The 20,000-nt window shown below is 40.2% G+C and overlaps 2 pseudogenes; both read right to left on the bottom strand.

Annotated features, from left to right (window-relative positions):
- Positions 1–20,000, bottom strand: part of LOC137995713 (uncharacterized) — a 419,354-nt pseudogene that overhangs the window by 219,371 nt on the left and 179,983 nt on the right.
- LOC137994215 (uncharacterized) lies at positions 4–12,790 on the bottom strand (annotated as a pseudogene).

The raw sequence follows: 20,000 nt of genomic DNA, 5'->3' as shown, positions 1-20,000 counted from the left end.
AACTTATACAGAAAACATAGACTGGAGCTTATTTGCCATAACGTGAAGCGCACATTGTTTTTGTTGCTGGGACAATTCTAAATAAATGAGATAAGCATTGCTTTTTCAATCTCCTAGCCTGCGAACACAGACGTATTTCCGGCTGTCACTGGTTCCGCCGAAAATACCGTCTGCGAACTCGAGCCAGAAATTGATTTCCGTGACGTCAAAACTTTTGTTTTGTTGTTGACCATTCAAATTCACCAATAGAATATGACACTCGCGTACACGCGCGACACCGCGGGAACCGGCGATAATTTTAGAATTGGAATTTGTTCGCCCACAATGAGCGCCATCGAAACACCGAAGAAGATTTTAACTTCTGAGGTTTGTTTTCTTTGCAAGGCAAAAGTTTCCAGTGAAGAAAAGATAAAGGTGTTTGGAAAAAGTACAGTGGCAATTCACTCATTAATTCTACGATCAACTGAAGTTGATCTGTCCGTTTACGTCGGAAGCGATCTTGCCGCCATCTGCCGCACCAAATGTTATAATCGTCTGCTTCGTTATAAAAGAGCTTTGGACAGACTAGGAGAAATTGAAAATGAAATCAAACAAGATTTCAAAAATGATGGCCCGTTCCGAGTCAAAAGACTCGCTAAAGAGTCTAGGACAAAAGCCAGAGGCGAAAAAGAGCTTGAAGTTTGAAGATGCAAATGTAAACAACAGTCCATCGCAAAGTATCACGTACGCTCCGAGGGCTGGAATTGGTACCTTTCCTTTGACAAGCCCTTCTCTGCCTCCCGCTTTCTCTTTTGGTGCTGTTAGCCCTATTGCTCCGGTAGCCACGTTTCCAAGTCGCTCTTTTCTAGCTCCAAATGGCTTGCTGCAAAATGCTTTCAGAGGAATAACACCAGGTTTCACTGGCCGATTGTTGACCTCCACGCCACATAAACAAATGGAATTTCAGAAACCAGAACGACCCATTGCAGACACCAAGGAGACTAAGGTACATCTTACTGTAGCATATCCAAGTAAATCTGTTCACAAGGAATTGAAAGATGATTTTGCAGTTCTCGGCAAAGCAATTTCTAATGGATCCCCTCAGAAAATTGCAAGAGCTGTGCTAAAAAGTGTCAAACTTCGAAAGATTGTTGTCGAAAAGGTGCTCCAGCTGATGAACACGCAGTTAAATGAGATTTGTTCCAGAAAACAACCATCTGTTCTTAGAGCTAACACGAAAGAGGAAATCGCGAACTTCGATTTTGAGAAAGTTTGCCTTGAGTGGAAGGAGAGAGCACCAATTTTCTATGCTTTCCTCATGACGTGTGCAGCCATAAAAAAAGAAAAAGCTCCCGAATGGCTCCCAAGTGTACCAGTTTCCGGATCAATCCTCTTGAAGCAGCGCAACTCACATATGAATGGCTGTGGTACAGTTATTGGAATCCTTATTAAGTCAAGATCTTTGGAGGTGAGAGCAGTTATTTTAAACCTTTTATTTCAGTCGTAATTCTTTCTGAAAAATGGAAAGACTTCTTTCAACCCTTTCACTCACTAATTCTCCTTACGGACTGATATACATTTGATTTTAAATTTAGTTAAGAGAATTTGGTATTAGATCAGACTGCATCCTAGTTGGTGATTTACTTTATTTCTTTTGGCTGTTTGGTGATCAGATACGAAGAACTTACTAGTGGATACTGAACACTCCTGGCCCCAGTTTTTTGGAGGCTGGATAATATTATCCACATGATAAATCTCTAACCAGTGGACAGCATGGTTTATTTTGAAAAGATTTACCCACTGGATAGCGATTTATCCTGTGTTAGTACAGCCTTATCCAGTTTTCAAACAACTGAGGCCAAGTAAGGAAAGGGTTAAAAATTGTGAACTATTAACAACTATGCTATTAAGAACTGGGCTATCATACTTAACCCTATATACACAGGTGATTGGAATATTTGATTACAGGTTTTAAGTTAGTAAGGTTACATTCCCTGTACTTGTTAAAATAATTTTATGTCAGATCCAAATGTCTTGATAAAAGCAGACAATATGTTCATAAACTTATATATTACCATTCTCTTTGTCTTGTTTTTCTTTTTCAAGGCAACAATGGATCGACTTGCAAAGCTGAAAATTACCTGCTCCAATGTAAGAATTCGTGCAAAGTTTGATTTACTTGGTGAAAATCATGCCAAAGAAATCACTGATCTGCAACTGAAAAGGTGTAAAGAAGAAGAAGTTGTAGCAGAAAAGGAGAAAAGGGTAGTCACACTTGTTGAAATATGCAGTTCACCTGAGCATACATGTAGTCCACAATGTGTTGAGGATACTACACAGGCCAAGAGAGATGCTAAAGAAGCTACGTTGAATATGAGCACTGGTTTTGCCATTGCATTTGACAACATCGATGGAAGGCGCGAGCGCAAGCAGATGACCAAGGATAATCAGAATTTAGATTTCCATTGGGTCAATCGCAAAATCATCATGAACAGAGTTCATGGTAATGGCCTTGACACTTCTACAAGAGACATTCATGGTGTGTCGAACATCCAGTTTCTCCCTACTGTTCAAGACCAGAAGCACCAGCGACACAACTATATTGTGCTAGTGTCTAGAATTATTGTGGAACATTTGGAATGCTTTTCCTTTTTAAAGGATGTGTGCATTTTTCACATACCACACAAATATTCTAAGGAGATGGCCAAAAAATCTGAAACTGTAAGTTTATAGCAGTTTTGGAATTTTTTGGCAAGCACAGAAAGATTCATACAGTCCCAGTCAGAAAATTAATGAAATCTGGGAGGCGCTGTGGTCTCATGGTTAGGGTGCTCGACTCTGGAGCAAGTGCTCCAGCTTCGAGCCATGGCCAGGGACATTATGTTGTGTTATTGGGCAGGACACTTTACTCTCATGGTGCCTCTCTCCACCCAGGTGTATAAATGGGTACCAGCGAATTTAATGCTGGGGGTAACCCTGCTATGGACTACCATCCCATCCAGGGGGGGGGGGGGGGGGGCGACCACAACAATAATTTATTATCATGTCCTTTAACCAGGATTTCAAATTTTATGTTTTAATTAGTGATTGTTTTTTTGTTTCAGCTACCAAAACTTGACTGAAGAGATGATTGACATCCTGAGGCACTTCCAGGGATATCTGCCATATACCACAGTTGATGGGGAGAAGAAATTTGTAACCCAGCTATGTACAGGAGACCAGTTATCAGTTGAACGTGCAGTGAATGCCATACACTCAGTTGCCAATGGTTACACAGCAGAGGACCGTATTGAGGGCTTTAACATGCAACTTGGTGACTGGCACACCGGAGTCAAAATCCTTGAGGTGTGTAATAAACTAATAGTACAACGTTTTAGGTTTGGATAATAAAAACTTATTGCATTTTCTCAACTTCTAGCCCATTTGACTAAATATGATTAAAAAGATTTAATGTGTATTGCATTCCATGTGTCAGGCCTTACCAACTGAATTATTCATCTATGACAGTCACTGTACATTGAAGACTTCATTCTTCTTCTGCCTGGTTGACATGTATTTTGAAACAGTTTAGTACATCCTTACTTATTTTGGATTTCAAATTTATGCTAATAACATTTCCTCTTAACTGCAGCTACTATTCAGAAGATTCTACTCTGGCTCTTCATCAGACGATCAATGCACTATGTTTGCAGACCGTAATCTTATAAATCGCAGAAATGTGAGGGATGACCCACATACAGCCTACCGAGCAGACAGAGATTTTATGGTATTGGAAGTGACCGCACGTGTGATAGCAGCAGCCTTTCTTGTCCTTGGGTTGGAAAGCAAGCAAGACAAACCTAAGCACTTCACTATCCCTGAGAACCTCGCCAGCCAGAGCAAATTTTATCAGCTTCAGTTTCTACATAAAGCTGCTGCAAAGATTGAAGACGAAGTGGTGATTGATGAGACAATGATGAATGGGTCCCTAGAAGAAATGATCTCAATACAAGAGAGACAAGAAATTCTAAATCAACTAGACCTTAATGAAGATGGGCGTTTCCCTTGCCGATTTCCCGGATGCAAAGCCTCTTTTAAGTACAATGGGAAGAGTCGAAAGAGGCATGAGCTTGGTCACAATCCCCCAGTTGTAGTTTCAGAAGACATTTCTGATGACACCACAGAGTCAACAACTCTGCCATCTAAAGGTGCAGATGACATGTTCAACTGCAATGCTGCCCTCCTGTCTGAAGGGCTTCTCTTTTTAAATTTTCTGGATGCTGTGTCAGAAGGAGATGGCATGAGGATTATTAGACAATATAAATATCTGATGCTTTTGTGCAAAGCAGATGATCCACACAGTGTTAAATATGCTCTTGAATGCCTATATCAACTGATCCTTTCAAATGGTTTAAGTGCAAAAGAGGCGGAAATCTTTGTCTGGAATAGAACTGTCAACAATCATGGAGGGCGAGGAAATAACATTCCCCATGACTTGGAAGTTGAACACAGCAACAACTTCAACAAGCAAGCCTATGGAAACTTAGGAGTGAATCTGATGGAGAAAGCAGTTACAAGAATTAGCCAAGCAGAGAAACCAGTTAAAGCTATTATTGGCAAAGTGGACAAACTTCTGCAGCGCTCTATTCGTTCAGGAAAATATGTCCAGCATTCCCAGTGGTAGACCTCGATGAATTGGTCAAAAAGCAAGTGGAGAATGGTGTTTTCAGCTATCAATAAGGACGTACCGTAGTTATTTGGTTATGAGGCGCACTCGGTTATAAGACGCACCCCAAACTTTGCAATTTAATCAAGCGAAGTTCTCAAACTGAAAATTACGCGAAAATACTCGGTTATAAGACGCACCCGAAAATTGAGAGTCATCAAAAGGATGTGATGAATTTGAGAACAATTATCCTTACACAATTGGCATGCGAACTCTTTTTGTTAACGTAAACAAAGTGAAAAAGTCACACGTTTAATGATATACGCAAAAACAAAAGCTAAAAGTTGACACCTGAAAATCATAACATACAACGCATACACTTTTATTTGAACCTTCCGACGTAATAAATAGTCAGAGTTCAGACTTCAGACTTCAAGCGAAAGCGAACAGGGATAAACTCCCACAGAAAGTCATATTCAAAGGTGTTCGACAGCTGAATATCAACACGCCACCAAGGATGCAACCTTCAGTGCACAAGAAAGGCTGGATGAACGAAGAAGGTATGTTTTATCTCCACACTGTTTTTTCAGAGAAGAAACTTTTCATGCGAGCGACACACACGATTCTCGGAATTTGAAACAAGGTTCAACCGATTGTGTTGTTTTCATGGGTATCACGTTACTGAGCACGTATGCAAATTTCGGTTTGTTTACTTTTCTCTTGACGTCGTTTAGTGTTCTAAAGGTCTCTAAAAGCGCTATTCTCTTTTTAAATTGACAACTAGTGTCCTTTTCTTGTGTTGTTTAAACTGCAAGTTCTTCTCAAATTGTGATCTTAAGATTTTGTTGTGCGAAAATACTTGGCTATAAGACGCACCCCAATTTTAGCACTAACTCGCCACCCAAAGACAGATTTTTCTTGAAAAAACCGTGCGCCTTATAACTGAATAACTACGGTAGTTATAGACATTTCAAGGGATTTGAAAGAGATGCCCTGGCATGTCCAAGTGTTACACCTGGATAAATGATCACAAAAATAAATTTTCATCAGGTGTCAAAGCTAGATAAAGTGCTACAATGTCTAAGTCCAGAAAATACCCATACTCCCCCCCACAGAAAGGATCTGAATTCCCTCAAGGGTGGGGGGTTCTGTCAGGCCAAACACTTAAAAGAAATGTATGAAGCTTAACTGGAATTTCCCGAGGGGTGTTAAGGGGGGGGGGGGGGTGGTGTCTTAGAAAAAAAATCTCTTCCATGGGGGAGGTATAGATATTTTCTGGAATTACACAATATCATTATCAACGATTTCACAGTTAACTTTACTCATTTACATCACAATAAAATGTGGCATGTATGCAAGGTAATTTCAGGCTATTTTGTAGTCTAAGCCTGAAATTGCCCTGCATCCACATTGGATTACATTGTAATGCAAAGGAGAAAAGCTAACAGTGAAAAGGGCAAATCCCTTTGAAATAAATGTACATGTCATCGTATAACCATGGCGACCATACTGCTGCCTGTTTAAGTCTTTTTGTTACAGCCTATTTGATGGTCTTGTAAAACCACTATTCAAACATGCAGTGAATGGATTTTCTGTCAAGGTTGAGAAATTTAACAAGTGCAAGTAAATAGTTTTTCAAGGGCTATATGAGATTCCAATTAATGGTTTAAAGTTTTGGCAATGCAAGACTAGAGGCTATGCAGCTCAAAATGATGAAGTTTGTCTTCAACAAAATTAAGGTTCCAATCAATGGCAGCCAATTTTATAAGCATGATTTTCAATCACCTGCTGGCTTAAATTAGGTCTAATCAATCATCTTTAAGAGTATGCAGGATATATATCAACCTTATTTGCTAGTCATGTATTACAATCTTAAAAGTGCCCAAAGACATGGATGCTAAGAGCAGTACCCAATCAACAGAAAAATAATACAAGATGTCACCAACACTCATGTGTAATGATTGTTGCATAACATTTCTTTACAAAGTTTTGTTTTGTTTGAACAGATAATACATGATTTCATCTTGATATTCCAGTTTCACATTATGATCAAATTACTTGCATATACACCTAATTGCAATAATGTTGTCAACGAAAAAAAGCAAAAAGCAAAAAGCTAAATTGGAATTAATTAGGGAAATTTAAATTTCCATTGTTCTTATATATTGTATATGAATAAAAACTGCACTTTTTTATTCATGCCATTCATTTACATTCATGTACAGTATCTTGGAACAATGTAAATTTAATTTTCACGATGCGTGTCATTTTGGGAGACCAACAAATGAATACACAAAGTTATGACTGTAGTTACGATTTCATAAAAAAAACTATTAATCTTTTGTACATCAAGCATAATGCAATATACAGAATATCAAAGAAAATGGTACCAGGAAAGTAAGGAAACTAAGGTATTATAGTAGCATTTAACCCCTTTGAGCCTCAATATCCACAAGCAAATTCTCCAGACTGACCTCAATACATTTTCTTCTTTCATTAGTTGGGAGAATTCTTTTAAAGATCAAGGCAATCTTCCTTTGGTAATCATTAACTGTAGTGATACAGTGCTCATATTAATTTGATGTTGGTCATCTCTTGGAACTTTGAGTGTTAACATGAACCAAACACATTGTTTAGGAGATAAAATGTCTCAAGGGTTTGTAACAAAATATTGAAAAAGCAACAATGATTTTCTGACCCCACTGATTTTGTTGCGGAATTGGGTGAAAAAACAGTCTGCAGTTGTATGCTATCACACCCTTTCTATACAAGTACCGCTATAATTATTCTATATTTGAGTTTTATGTGAAATAATAAACCAGTGATGTCAGTATTTCTTCATTCTTATAAACAGTTTTGATTGTAGTGTTACAGTAGCCTACACGAGCATGAGCCAAAAAACAAGGCTCGCGATATGCAAAAAAGTCTTATAGTTTTCTATACACAAATGGGGTTTTCACTATACATGTATTGTCAACTGTCCAAAACGGCATCAAAACTCCAGTTCACCACAGCATTTAAAGCAGAAAATGGCAAGTCAACTTGAGCTTCTTCAACTGATTCTTCCATTGAATCCTCCCACTGAGAACAACTTAGATTATCAAGAACCATACTTGCCATTTCATCATCTAATGCAAGGTCATTCCAATCACTGCCGAAGAACTCTTCCTCTTCATCAGACATTTCATCATCTGAATCGATGCCAGTGTCTTCCAAGTCTCCAAACACTTCCTGTAGGATGCCATAAATTTTGAATGCATGCTGCAAATGTCTGCAATTGAAAACAGGTTAGCACAATGATCCAGTACTTGTCGAATCTGCAACTCTGAAAATCCTAGTATAAATTTAGGATGTGTAAAGTATTTCAACTTGCCACTTGCATCCCTTTTCGTGAGATTTGTCAACAACAGTTTATGATAATTCCCCAGTTTAGTCTCAATTTTTTTCCTTTCTTCAACTGAAACATTGCGTTCCTGGTGTGCTACATCATTTGGTTCCTCAGCTACTGACAACGGATAACAAAGTGGTTTGCAATCCTCCAAACCACACTTGCAAGAGACAGAACAGTTGTCACAACATAAATGAAGACGATCTGATGGAGGACATTCCACATCAAAGTAACTGAGCAAGTGTTTACGCCTGCATTCCTCTTCTTTCACATAATCTTTGATATCTTTATCTACATGCATCAGTTGCATTCCTTGGTAAAGCAGGAAAGCAGTACTCTGTGCACCATCGCTTCCTGCTCTGCCACTTTCTTGCATGTAGCACTCTACATTTTTGGCTGGACCAAAATGTACTGTTCGGTGAGCCTGTTTACAGTCCACACCCATCCCAAAAGCAATGGTAGCGACTAAAATTCGAATGGATCCTTGATCACTTTGGAAGGATGTCAGAATGTGTTCCTTGTTTGACTGGGGGGTGCAAGAGTGAAGCATTTCCAGTAACACAGTCTTTGGAATTCTTTCCTTTGAACTGTAAATTTTGTCCCCAAGGAGAGTCTTCAGTGTTGAGTAGACAACGGCACACTGTTTGATGGTCTGGGTATAAAATAGTTGCTGCTGAGCCACAATCCTTCACCTCATTACTTATCCACGACAAATATTCTGCAAGGCTGGCATTTCTTCCCATGTACTGGACAACATAGGCTATGTTGGCTTTGTTTGGGCTTTCAGTAACAATCTGGGGACCATTCATCAAGAGTACTTCGAATATGGTTTCCCTAGTATCCTCTGTGGCTGTCGCAGTCAATGCAATGAATGGGGTTGGCGGAAGAAGTGACCTGAACTCGTGTAGACGAGAAAACCAAACTCTGAAGGCTGCATGTTTGTTGCTCTTAGATTTTCCCCTAGAATAAAGGGTGATTTCAATTATTTTACCTCATAGAAAATAAGTTACAAAAAAAAGAAATCTCAACGTACAAACATACATATAACTTGAGCTTTAAGATCAAAATACGACAACATGTGCTTTGGAACTGCTGATGTAAACACACAGCTAGGGGAATTTCAATAAAATAAAATCAGACACGAAAATGCGAAATATTAAAACAAGGTTTATACTAAGCTAGCCCCGGAAAATACTCTTACATCGGCAATCACTAAATAAAGCAGAACTTACCAGTGGCAAATGACATGGGCTTTATCTACAGCCACAGCTCTGACTGAATTTTGGTAAATATCGCTTGACAACATTTTTCGCCATTTTGTCTCACCTAACCAAGACTCTGGTGAACCGTAAACGATAGAATAACTTCCATTTTCAACTGCTCTGATCTCTTGCTCGGAGCTGACATCACTGAGTGATATTGCACTTATTCCACGTGAATTTAAGCGGCTGACTTGGTCCTTCATCAGGTTAATTAGCAGCGAAACAACGAGTACAATGTTCTTCTCACGAGTTGGTTCCACACATGAATACACGATGGGCAATGTCTGAAATACAACAGACTTTCCATATCCAGTTAGAAGATTTACAATCACATCGCTCTTCGATTCAAAAACAAATCGCAAGGCTTCCTCTTGATGCTTATTAAGGCTATCAAACCCGAAAACTTCGCATACTTTTCTGAACGCATCCTCCACCATTTTTAACCACGCGTTTGCGAGGATTCCACGCACAATCTCTGCGGGTTACCACTTCGGATATGCAAGGTGAAATGTGATTGGTTTATAAGAGCTGATGTCATGGAAATCGTTCTCGCGGCTCGAGTTCGCAGACGGTATTTTCGGCGGAACCAGTGACAGCCGGAAATACGTCTGTGTTCGCAGGCTATCAATCTCCCTGAAATTTGATGATCTCAGAAGGTATATGACAATCAAATGCCAAGGTTGCCCCGCCCTGGCGGAAACTTTGTGGGAAATAAAGCGCCGGATCTAAATGGAGCTTAGACGAGACCCTAGAAAGAAAAACGCAAAATTGCTTGTAAGTGAGGGGTGCTAAACCTGAACCAGAGAAAACTGAAAAAAGAGGAGCAGACACAGGGCACGAGTTGGAGACTCAGGGATTGTGGGAATGGGCAGGATAAGAGATCGCTGCTGACACTGGATAGTCTTCGTGGCAGAAACATGAACATTAGCACCCGCAGACGTAAAAACCAAATTTGCGTGTGTAATCACCTTGGAGGAAATTTGCCACGTGTTGCCGGGTACGAGATTAGATTTGTGCAATAAAGTAAAAAATGCGACTACAAACAAAGTCCACATAGCTGCATGTAAGGGTATACGAAAATTAAAAAGATCAAATGCAGCATGCAAGATTGAAGTGGTCATAGGAGATTTGCAAGAAACAACTTGTCCTAAAAAACGCTTAATGACCCAGAGCAAAAGCTGAAAGTGATAATCGGAACTCCAAGTGAGTTCATAGCCCGCAAGGCGATGAGCATGTTTAAGGCTACTAATATAAGTATGCTCGTTTCTGAGCAACTAAATATGCGATGTATAAGCTGATGGATTCAACATTGATAGGAAAACGCTGAATAGCCCTCAGTTCACAAAAAGTCCCGTAACTACGAATATGAGCTGCTATGTTCTTCTGTGTAGACGTTGCGTGAGCCAAGTTGATGAGACGTGCAACTAAAGACTGCAAATCGACGAGAGAAACATCTGTAGAAAGACGTTGACCTGATCCGTTAGCAGCTCTAGAAATGAAAAACAGAGAAAACAAAAAAAATAGATAAAAACATTGTCACGCAACATCGAAAGAAAAACAAACTGAGTCAACATCTTGTAACTGGAAAACCTGACCAGAGTCATTACAAAGACAGTAGAAACTATCACAAGCTAAAGGATCGGAATGCCAACGACTAAGATAGTCTGCAAACTGGTTGTGTCTCCCTGGAACATGTAGTGCGAACTTCAAAATCGAAGAGAGCAGCGGTGAACCACATTTGTAGTAGACAGTGCTGCATAAAAGGATCTTTCGATACATTGGACGTGATGACCACGACTGCAGCAGAGTTATCGCATGCTACGATGAATTTGCGACCTTGTAACTGAGGGGCCCAGTGTTTAAGAGCGACAACTATTGTTCTAGTACATTTATATGAAGAGAAGACATAGAAATGCATTCGGGGAAGACAAAACTGATGCACTCCGTTTGACAAGTGGCACCCCCTTGAAGGCAAGCGTCGGTAGAAAAATTGAGACTCTCAAAATCCCAGAGAAAAGGCTTGATAAGTGAAATGCGGTAATAGCGTGGAAGAAACTCAAGCCACCATTGAATGTCCAAAAGCATAGTAGCGAAGATGGGATACCGGTAACTAGCTGCACACTTGCACTCGCGAAGACTGTTAAGGAGTCTGGCCAAAAATAATCTACCAGGCTTGACACACGCCGTGACAAACGAGAGCTTCCCAAGAAGGGATTGAAGCTGCTTCTTGGTGAGAAATGAAGATTTCTCCCAGATTGTAAGTTCGGTTCGTAACTCCTCAAGACATGAGGTGGGGACCTTGAGAGTAAAGGCTTCTGTATCAACTAAAATCCCGAGACAGATCATGGAGGTCGAAGGGGGCGTGTCTTTCTCAGGAGAAGAATGTAAACCAAGTTGTTGAAATAATTGACCAAGTTGCGAAAACGCCTGACTAGCAAGAGACGAATATTCAGCTCTGTAGAAGTCATCCAGGTAAACATCCGCTTAAAATCCCTGTTCGTTGAAGATATGTATGACCACTTGAGTTGTGAGAATAAATTCAATGAGCCAATCTATTCCAGGCAAACGTAACTTGAACTGGTCGCCCAAATAAGTAACAGAGGGGATGCCATCATCATTTGAGGAAAACAAAGATCCATAACCACCCCCCAGGTCGAAGAGCCTCGTTTAGGGACAATTTGAAGCGGAGAGCAAACAAATTTATCTGCAAAAGGTGGAGAATTCAAAGGACCTGCGATGGCATTGTAGGATAACTCGGTGTCTATATACGCTTGCAAGTGAGAGTCAAAGTTTAGAGCTGAAGGATGATTGCGTGAAGATCAGATGGGATGTGTACAGGCAGTGTAGTTTATCGGCCAGCCGTAGGTGAGGAAATCGACCACAAGAGAGAAATGTTTTCCAGTTCGTGAGTAAAAGCGATGTGGGAACTAAAACCTTAGCGCCAAAGGCATTTGGTTGATGATAATGTGAAGCAATTAAATATTGTACAACAGATTCATGTTTGTGTCCGTTCCGGGTCAAAGAGGTCACTGGATTTTGGCCTTGTGAAACTAATAGTCACTGTGCTGGAATTGGAGTGCGGCGCTTCGGACAATGCAACATGGGATGATCAGCACGACAATGATGATGTTCGCTATAAGCCGCGCTATCCTGTTTGTCACAGTCGCAAGTGGCAGTATAATTCCACGACTTACACGCCTTGACATTGGAACCTGCGCCAGGCTTAACCGCCTGCTGGTTGTTCGGTGAAGTAATACTGCTGGAAGGCCAAGAATTATTGTGCGAATTCTCGTAAGGTGACGATGATGGAAGGTCAGAATGGCAAGAAAAGGTCGCTGCCTGATCGTTAATTGCTTTAGTATTGTGCCATTCTAAACGTCGTTGCTCTACTTACCTCAAAACAAACTTATGAAAGGCCCGCACGCTGGACCATGAATAACTAGTAGCTTTAATCATTAAAAGTTTGAAATGCGCCAAGAAAGCCTCTTTCAGCTTTGCATCATAGGTCTTGATCATGATTAAAAAGCCTCAAACAAACTCGGAGAGATTTAGTTTATCAAACTCACCTTGGGACGAAATCGTGAGGCCAGTCTATTGATCTCTTGACCCGTCGTTGCACGGCTGGCTCATTGACTTCCTCGGTGAAACCTTCAAGCATGTGTTCTTGGGGGTGTTCCGGTAACTCAAACTGAGAACTTTCAGTTCCAACTCAAGCTTTTCTTTTTGAAGCTGGATCAGCTGAGGCTGTTGATCGTGAGTGAGAAACGATGCTGAATCATCTGGAGAGATTGGCAGTGGAGAGGTGGCAGGAACCGTAGCTGGTTTGGATTTTAAGGTTTTGGACTGCTTTGCTGACTGAACATTCTGAGGCGTATCGCCTTTTTCCTCTAGATCAAAATCCTCGTGAGACAATGAGCTCGGAGGAAAATCGTAGAGAAACTCAGGATCATATGCTTTCTTGGATTGACGTTTTGGACGGGCGCCTGAGGAGCGTGCCATTGTAAGAAAAGAGCTTGGAGAACAAATCAACGTGGAAAATAAGAGCTTATGCCTCGTCTCCAGATCTTACAAAAAACGTCCTTGCAGTCTGCACAGTCGATTATAAGAGACATTCGATACCTCTATAACCGGTTAATTAACCATCATTAATAAATGATTTCTCGATTATGAAATAGAAGACGGAAACAATAGTTATATGGGTACAAGAAATTCTACTAAAACACAGCTGTGCCTAGTCAATATCACATTTAAATATATGTATGCGACTCTACTCCATTCATCCGGTATCTTTCCTTCTTTCCCCATCTGCAAAGTGTAAGCAAGAGAGAAAGGAATAGAGTAGGTACAGAGAGGAGAAGGGAGAAGGGGGAGATAGACTGGGAACATGGTGCTCTTGTTGGTCATCCACCATTGATATTACGTGACAGTGCTTACAAAGTGCAGCAATCAATCACCTATAACTGAATATGGTCTGCAGGTATGAACCTATTTTTTAAGCGGCTGCTAGCCTGAAATTTCTTAGTTGCACCCCCTCTAAACAATAACCTGTTGACTCTAAAGATTTGAAACAGGGTTCTTATTTCCTAAAATCTTAAAAATGTGTGCTTTTTGGCAAATAAGATCAATTCGCATTGATAGCTCTCTTTGAGACCAGTTCTCCTCTGAGACAATTTTATATGAAGCATAGGGAAAAAATTGGCTGCTGCATAAAAGAAAGGAAAACTACCACTACATTGTATCATCTACAATGTGATATTTTTCTTCAGAAAATACGATCCTATTCAAGAACCTAGATAACTGAAATGTCTGTTAATTATCATCTATGTCAGAACCTGTTTAGGCTGAATTTTAAAATGGAAGGTTATTACTTGCGTAGTGTACTGTACTGAGATTTGATACTCACCTTGCTCTTCAAAGGGGGGTGATGATCGAGAACCATCATAAGAGACGTCATTATCATGATTGTCATTGTCACCTAGAGGAAAATGCAAAAACACTTTACAAAAATGGAAAGTGTTCTATTTCACTATAGAGCAAATTATTAGAAGGGCCAATTAAGAATTGTGGAACAATGCACCCACCCCTCACCTAGGAATTAAACATGGACAAATAGAAAGATATTGAAAAGGAAAACAAAAAAAATACAAATAACCATTTAGGTTTTCAACTGTGTCATGAAGATCAGCAGTAGAAGATGCAGATGAGTCAATGAGAAGAGGTGGTTTCACTTGTGGTTCGTCACACAATGTTCTGTCAATAATTTCAAAGAACTTCCATTTTTTTCTTTTGCCTGTTTCATTCCTGCTGGACTTGTCTTTCTCTTGTTTATATTTTTGTCGCAACTTTTTCATTTTATTCACCAGATCTTGCACTGTGTAACTTCTAAAATTTCTATTTTCCATTTGGACATGACATGCATACAAAAAACAAGTGAGGAGAATTAATAAATAACATATTGCAAAACACAATAGCGCAGATTCACACAAATACCTCCATGGACAATGCACTGGAATGTACTTCTGTCAGCAATGGTCTTTAAAGGATTGCAGTTCTTTAGGATTAAAGTAATTTCCCGATAGGTGCGATAGTGTACTCAAACAACAATGACATACCGTACCTTCAGATTCTCGTAAATGGCGTTTCTTTTGATGGCTTTGAGTGTTCAAGTGACATTTGAATGGACTCCTCAGCCTACAACTCTAGTAATGCTTCTTTAGCTTCATCTGTCTAGTTTATTCCGCGGTTTTTCTTAGGGGAGCGCGTAGGTTTCTCATCCGTCGCCATTTTTGTGACAACCACGCATGCGTTACGGAAAAAATCACCACAAAAAAGGCACGGTGTCTCATCTACCCATGGAGGTAGTCTCGGCACCCGTAGAAGTTTGGGCACTGGTGTCACATTACATTTGGCAGTGCCGTGCCTTAAAATCATTAGCACGGTGCCAAAAGTTTGGCGTGCCATGCCAATTAGTTAGCACGTGTAAATGGGGTTTAAAAGATAGAAGATCAAGTTCTGTGTAGCGCTGCTTCGCTCTGGTCCTGTAGGAGAAAACTGGATCCATTCTTTTCATTTAAAATTTTGGGTTGGGCATCAAGAAACTGTTTGATGTCAAATATATCTCCCAACAATTCGTGCATCAAGGCTAGTAACCCTTCAACATCATCGGTGGCTGAGGCTTGAGGATGCTCTGGAGGTAGTTCTCTCCCCTGGTACTCCACCCTTTGCAATTCCCTTCTCTCTTAGTTTGCAACAAGTCCAATCACAATTTCTTGGGTAAGACCACATATCCCTTTGATGGGTCTAATGATAAAACAAAAATACCACAAAGTCTGTTTCAAAAAGGTGAAGTAATATAAACAGTAATGTCTTGTTTCAAACTACTCATTTTAGTAGACTCCTAATCTAGGCTTATCCACATGCATTGTTTTATGTATCTTGTGGGAAATGTTAAACCCCCCTTAACTGCCTGATCAAGCACAGGTGATGAAAATGAGTGAAATTATCACCAAAGACAAAATGTCTTCACGGAACAAATTCTCCCAAGCAGTACCACAAGAGCTTAAGGGGAACTGTGAAGAAAGTTACCTCTTTACATCAATACTGATGTCATCTGGTTGGAAATCGAACCATGGCATCCAATCCAGTAACAGCCACTCTTTCATTTCTCTGGAGTATAGAGATCGTTGATCTTCAGAAAGCCCCCTGCCGTCAACTGCTTTGTGCCACCTATGAATGATTTTAATGACCTGGGCCCCACTGGTATGATCTTTTTTTCTAGGAATTAAATAACTCCTGGGTTAATCAGGCGCTTACAGTCAGGAACCGACTGCTTGTTTTTGCCAGTGAGTGCCTCATATGTCAAGCCTGTAAATGGGTCATGAAAAGCATCTCTGAGAAACCGTAAATTCATAAGAAAAGTTGTGCAAAACTGGCTTTGCTCCACAGTTACCTTGAGTGATGGATCCTTAAGTAGGGGATGGACAAATCAAGTTACGGTAATTCACTAGCTAAGTAGCCTACTTTGTCATAATCAGACGAAGACATAATATACACAGCAATTTCATTTTTTCAGATTTTCAGGTTCAGCCTCAAGTTTTGCAAGGATGTGTCTGTTGTGTTCATAGCAATACTCAAATGCTTCCTCTAATGCTTTCTGGTATTTTTCACAAGAACACGTTCCCATAACTTAAAGGGTAGGCTGTGACTAATGACTTCAGTTGATTCATCTGTCTCTGAGTCAGAATCCTCTTTACAGCTATAATCATCAGTACCGGCTGATTGCAAAGCAGGTAGTGAAGATTTGGCAGAGTCTGTCTGGCTCAATTTCCACAATACTGTGTATTTACTCTTTGCAACTTCTATTTGGCAATGAGCAGAACAGAAGTATTTCCCGCTCTTTAAGTCGGGTGCCATAGTCTTTACTACAACTCCATTTTCTATTGCCGAGCCATGTTTCAACAAATTTAAACAAATTCCAGTGTCTGGCACCTTCCACGAAAATGAAGAGACTCTATCTACATGGATAATTTCACAATACAAGGGTTGACAATGAGCTGCAATAAAAAGGAGTATTTTAGCATAGTACAAATGAGTTTTGGATGAAAAAGTGCTCCTTTCAGTACAATCTGTGGTTACAATAATCGAGGGTTAGGGTTAGGGTTAGAAATTCCAAAACTAAACACACAGCAAGTAAGGATACTATAATTGGAATGGTTTGGCTTGATGTTCACAGGACAGTGAATCCCCTTATGATTCGCGCTATTCTTGCTGCTACAAAGATGTTCAATCGACCCAATTTTGGTCTAATGACCTTGGTGCAATGCAATCAGAGTGCGCACACCGCCTGGTGATCACTATAACTCATTTTCTCATTTATGACCAGCTTAACTGCAACAGAACAGACTATTAATGCTGTCTGTAAGTAAAACTACTGTGGGCATGGCGTGCAAAAAGCCTTTTATTTGCCAATGTGTATGGAATGCAACAAAAAAAGACTATCAGATTAAGTTTATTGGTTTTTCACGACTGATTTGCTCTTAAATGGAGAACACTGACAACATGGTTGGGATGATTGGGAGCAGGCTGAAAGAAATGCAAGTTATGGATATATATACTTTATTTTCAATACATATTACAGCAAAAGCAAAGTGTAGTGACAGGGAAGTTTCAGAGTCACTGAGTACCCAAGAAATATGTTCGTCCAGTGGAAAGAGAAAGTCCCTACCGAAAAAGAAATGGTCTAGGAACTGGATTCATTGTGACCATTGCTCAAAATGGTATCACCAGTGAGTATTACATTCACACACTTCACATTAACCTAAGACACCAGAGAAACCGCTCTCAAAGGATGAACTATATCTTTCGTTCTATTGACACTATTGCGATAATATTTAAAGGGCGCTTGCTCAACAAAGGCCTGGGGACTCAAGGGATAAGTTACCAGACATGCAAGTCCACAGGCCAAAAGGCGATAGACTGGACTAGACACAGAAAAAAACGGGGAGGGAGGGTTTAGACGACCGAACCAGTGGACCCGCTCCTCCCCAAGAAGGGAACACCACAGGAATCCTCTCATCTGGCACTTGCAGCTAAGCTGGATTAGCAGTCTGGTTAACAGTGAATGCTCTTCCCTCAGAATTTTGCTGACACGTTGGTGGAAGAGGAGGCTAGAGCCATCAGGGTGTTTTAACATGTCAACCATCTTGATTTTACCAAGATCAGAGGCCCTGTCACCACAAAAGACATTGAGAGAAAAAAAGCAAGATCCTGAGCATATAAAATGTAACATTTCAAAGAAGAATTGTAGTTACGTAACAAAAGGTGCCTCAGGTTGTACAAACGTTTCTTGCATCTGTTAAAGAAGACTGTGTGACTGCTCTGATTGAATAGGCTTACAATGCTGCTTGTTACGTCAAACCAGCTGGTGGGGGATTTTCTTTCCTAGGGGCAATCATTGGAAAACAAAAGGGATTGCTTGGAGAGAGAAATGATTTCTCTTTCATTGGCGCTGATGGGTCTGTAGTTATTGGGGAATTCGATTGCTTTGGCGAGCAGCTTTGCAGTGACTGAAGGATCATTTAACGGAGCTGAAACATGCGAACTAGTGGGTTACAGTCACCCCCCAACATCACTAAAGTAAATTTCTTAGACATCACCCTTGACCTCCAATCGGGCAAGCATCATTCCTACATAAAAGAAGGAAACATTCCACTCTATCTATGTTCACAAGAAATCCAATCATCCACCATCTATCCCAAAAATTATCCCGGAATCCATAAACAAGCGCCTCTCAGAAATTCGCCTTTTCCAACTGTCAACACTTGCAAATGCCATGACAAGGGGTCCTGCCCTATGGAGGGAGAGTGCAACAAGCGGAATGTCATCTATCAAGCTGAAGTCGGAACATCGCACTCAAGGGAAACCTACATTGTTCTTTGCGACACATTGTTCAAATCACGTTACAGAAACCACACATGTTCCTTTAGAAATGAAGGCTAGTAAATATGTCTGGAGCTTGAGAGACAAGAAAGTTGACTATCAAATTATGGTGCATTGTTAGACATGCGAGATCGTATTCAAATGTAATGGAGAAGTGTAATTTGTAGACCGAATATGGTGACCCTGAACAACAGAAATGAACTTGTATTGAGTTGCAGACATGCAAAGAAATTCCTTCTTAATAGGATAATCACTTAAGTCTATAAGATTCATTTCAGTTAGCACATGACTGCAAATTGGTTGTCTTGTTTAACCGTTGCTATACATCCTATCCAATGACGAATCACTACCGCTTTTTTTTTTCAAAATCACCATATAACACCATTTATACCTTCGCAGTTGCCTGATGATTGTTTTCTAAGAAGCATGAAACTCAAAGTAGGAAAGTACTCAGGTGAGGGGTGGAGTAATTCCAGTGGAGGAAGATCTACAAGATTGCACTGTACCTTACAGTCAACTGGTTTTACTTGAGTGCCTGTGGACAATGAATTTATACATCATATATGGAGGAAAGGGGCGCAATTCTTCTTAACTCAAACTCAAATTTTAAGGCATGGATGGAATGGATGAAATGGAAGCCCTTTGCAAGCAATTATCTTTCTTGTCTTCGGAAAATGAGCTTAAGTGGCATGGAGCTAAGAACGACCTACTCAGGTTCTTAACCTTGCACTTGGAAGTACAAGCTAATGATAACAGATCTTGTCCAGTTTTCAAGATTCAAAATATCACTTGTAATTTCTGCCACAAAGCGAGAACTCTGCAAATTTAAGGAAAAGAAGATGCAGACAAACTGAGAAATGATTTGATCAACCTAACTTTACTTCATTCACATCCCATTAGCGAACACCGAACGCTCTTCAGGAAAATCAACATAAGGATGTTCAACTCAGAGAGGAGATTTCATCTGCCCTTATTTCACCTAGCAATGGTTCAACTACAACTTGTGGTAACACAAGTGAAAGGAATGTTGTTAAATCTCCTGTAATATCCACTGAAGACAACCTAAGGAAGGCTGATAACGCATATATGGATATCATTTTGGACTCCAACGAATCTAACTATTCAAATCCGGTCAAAGATAGTAAAGCTGATTTCGATCATCAATTAGCGCAATTGTCGTTGTTGTTAAAAGGAGTGTTAAAGGAACTAAACAATTTGAAAGTTTCTCATGCGGCAATACTGGCGGCACACTATGAAATGATGTATTTTCTCACTTTCAGAACCAATC

This window comes from Montipora foliosa, chromosome 3, assembly GCF_036669935.1.
Source record: "Montipora foliosa isolate CH-2021 chromosome 3, ASM3666993v2, whole genome shotgun sequence".
NCBI lineage: Eukaryota > Metazoa > Cnidaria > Anthozoa > Scleractinia > Acroporidae > Montipora > Montipora foliosa.
The sequence above is the reverse complement of the archived record's forward strand: the minus strand, read 5'-3'. Positions and strand labels throughout refer to the sequence as shown.